The sequence below is a fragment of the Bubalus bubalis genome, chromosome 10, assembly GCF_019923935.1.
Source record: "Bubalus bubalis isolate 160015118507 breed Murrah chromosome 10, NDDB_SH_1, whole genome shotgun sequence".
Lineage (NCBI taxonomy): Eukaryota > Metazoa > Chordata > Mammalia > Artiodactyla > Bovidae > Bubalus > Bubalus bubalis.
The window spans coordinates 85985222-85988690 of record NC_059166.1 but is presented as its reverse complement, the minus strand read 5'-3'; positions in this window follow the sequence as shown (position 1 = coordinate 85988690).

Below are 3469 nucleotides of genomic sequence, written 5' to 3'. Positions count from 1 at the left end.
AAGAAGCAGGATCCCAGGTAGTCCTTTGTTTTCCAATAAATGAAGGCTGAGGCCCTCTTGCTGCCAATGCTTTGCCTCAAACGGCTTTGGCAGCACCAAGCACTGTCCCAAAGGCATCCTGGAGTGTCTGATCCGGACAGCAGGAGCAGAACCAGAGGACCCCAGAGGCTACCAGGAAGGCTGGCCCATCCACCATGCCCCATCCCAGCTCCCTCCTTCCTCTCTGAAAGTCAGGGCTGCACTGAGCTCCGCTGGACACAACCCTGAGCACTTGTACCAGAGCTAAAACACGTCCCTCAGCGGCACAGCTCTGGGATCATCCTCAGATGACCAGCACAATTTCCTTCTCCACTCCCAAACCCTGAAGATCTGTAAGACACTCAGTGCAAACAAAGGGAGACTTTCCTTGAGGGAGATGGTACTCCATTCCCACAGTGCATCTGTCCACCAACGCTACAGCCAAACATCAGCAGGACTAGGGGGTCCTTCACGGTCACCGACTGCCCAGGACCGGGGAGGCTCTGAGGTGCCTTTCAATCCTGACTGGGGAACACACTAGAGCTTTTCTATCTTGGCTTACTTTTAAGCACCTAAATGTGGTTCAGTAAGTACCAGACCTGAAGCTGGGCACCAGATTACAGTGCCTTTCCCAAAGGTCTTCTTCCTGTGCGTGTGGAAGTGAGGGTGAGGTTGAGCTGTCAGGTTTGTGTTGATTCCACTGCCTCTGGAGGCATTGGCCTGTCTCGCACAGCCCCGCGACCTTCTTCTGGCTGCCAGACTCTTTTCCTGTCACAGAAGTTTGAAGCACACAACCATATATAAAGGCTGAGTCTCAGAGAGGTACAGAAATGTCAATTTACATTTCAAAGGCATTTTTATCTGTTTCAGGGAGACATATCATCTGTTCATTAAACATCCACCTACCACCAGCTCTGAAGCAGAATGGACCTTGATCCACCTCTCACAGATTTCTCGAGAGTTTTAAACCCCTCCCCTAATCTCAGGCTGGTTCACATCTAACTGCTAAACTTTTTAGCTGAGTATTCAGAAGTAATCACCACTTCATTTGATCTTTTAAATAGAGGAATGTATTTTTCCTCTTCATGCCTTTAATCTTTTCCTTATTAACAAAAAAGGCCTTAGGTCAGAAAGTAGGCAGCGATATGAAGGGAATTACTAATCTCTTTGGAACAAAGCTCTGTACAAACATAAGGCGTTATTTGCATCTGACCCTTCTAAAACTAAGCTTCCTGCCCTTTACAAAACTTTCACCTGTGTTAGGGCTTTATAAACCATTGAAAACACCCATATTTGTGTCTTCCTAAGTACTTCCTACATATCTCTTTAGTATTATAAGACTTTATAGTGGCGTGGAAACAGATTGAAAGTGAAAGTGAAAGTCGCTCAGTGTGTCTGACCCATGGACCTATAGTCCATGGAATTCTCTAGGCCAGAATACTAGAGTGGGTAGCCTTTCCCTTCTCCAAGGAATCTTCCCAACCCAGGGATTGAACCCAGTGGAAACATTACCTGGGTTCATATGCCAGCTCTGGTAATTTCTAGATGTCTTAACCTTTCTGTGCCTCAGTCTGCTTATCTGTAAAATGGTCATATAATAGTGCTTTTTCTAATAACACTGTTTGCAGAATGAGTTTAATATATGTAAAGTATTAGAACAATCACTAGTGCAGATTTGGGTTCTATAATGTCAGCTATAATTTCATGAAACAATCTGTCTAAAATGATACACCCTAAAAATTTTTAACGAGGTTAAACTCTGAATTTTCACTCTTGTCACTGACCAGGTACACTTGCCAAAAGTGAAGCAAGCCAAATACTGAGATGCCAAGGACTGTAGAAAAAGTTTGTTCAGACGTCAGCCAAGTGAGGAGATGGCAGACCAAGTCTCAGCATCCCTAAAAGCTTAGGGATTAGAATATTTATGAAATAAAAAAGCAGGTGGTCTGAGGCCTGAAGAAAGATGCTTGAAATCAAGAAAAGGGTGAAATAATGAGCATTCTGAATGGTGTAGCTGAGTTACATGCATCTTCGTGTTCAGAAAATGGCAGTGTTAACATGAGCTGAGGCTGGAGTTTTTGGCCCCCTGAAGTCAAAAGGTCAGCCACTGGACACTTGCACGGGTCCAGTTGAATGGTCTGACTGGTTTGACCCATCTGACCAGTTTGGGCAAGACCAGCTCCATGTTTCAGAAAAACAAATTAATCATAGCATCTATATATCAGAAGTGTTATCTCTGGGGGATGGTTAAAGGAGTCTTGTGATATATTGTCTAAGCTACATGAAACCAGGAGGGTATGAAATTTGCAAGCACAATTAAGGTGAGCTTGATTGGTGAGGGCAGGTTCCAGGATATTATTTATTAAGCAAGTTATGGTTTAAGGAATCTAACTGATGACTGCCCTCGGCTTCTCTCTCTTTGAAGTCATGCGCCATCGGATGTGTCTGCCTCAGCAATAAGCTCCGAGTCTGTCACCTTGAAGAAACACTTTAATGCTTTCTTAAGTTTTCGTGTTTTAGCCTGTAGAATAGAAATAATCATGATGTTTATCTCATAGGATTATTGTCCAGCAAATGAGGCAGACCTGTGTGGTGAGATTCTGAGGCCAAGAGAACAATGCCTGATAAGTGGAGTCAGGTAACGTGGAACAGACACGGAGGCTCTGGGCAAGGCCACAGTATGAATGATCAGGTACACAGGGTCCAGCCTGGGATCCCCAAAAGGCAGACACAGGAATGGCTGGGAAATCAACATAGCTCAGAGAGGAACCAAATACAGGAGTAAAAATAATTAACATATTGGAGCTGGGAAAGGAAAATCAGAATGGTGTTGGTATTGTTAAGAGAGCTCTCTACAAAAGAGCTGGGAGGGAAGCCACTGCAGAAGTGGAACTTATGTGTGACTCAGCCTGGATGGAATCAGAACTTGTAACCACTTACTGTCTTAACACAGGCATCCAGAATATTTGCACAGTGTTCCAGAAACTCAAGATACTTATCAGTCCCTTACCCTAGATAACTGGGAACAGCGTGTCTCTTAAAGGCAGATATTTCTTTTTCCACATCAGTGTATAAGTGCTAAGTCACTTCAGTCATGTCTCATTCTTTGCAACCCTATGGACTGTAGCTCACCAGGATCCTCTGTCCATGGGATTTTCCCAGGCAAGAATACTGGGTGGTTTGCCTTACCCTCCTGCAGGGGATCTTCCCAACCCAGGGATTGAACCTGCATCTCTGAAGTCTCTTGCACTGGCAGATGGGTTCTTTACCACTAGCACCACTTGCAAGACAACTTTAACAACCTTGCATTGCCTTTATAAGCTCAATAGGCTCTCTAGGGAAGGGAGAAAGATTGAGACATTAGGGCTTCCCACGGGGAGAGGGTGAAGGCGAAGTTTGGATAGAGAGCAAGATGTCAAGATGAACTGACACTCTTCTGTTTGCATTAATG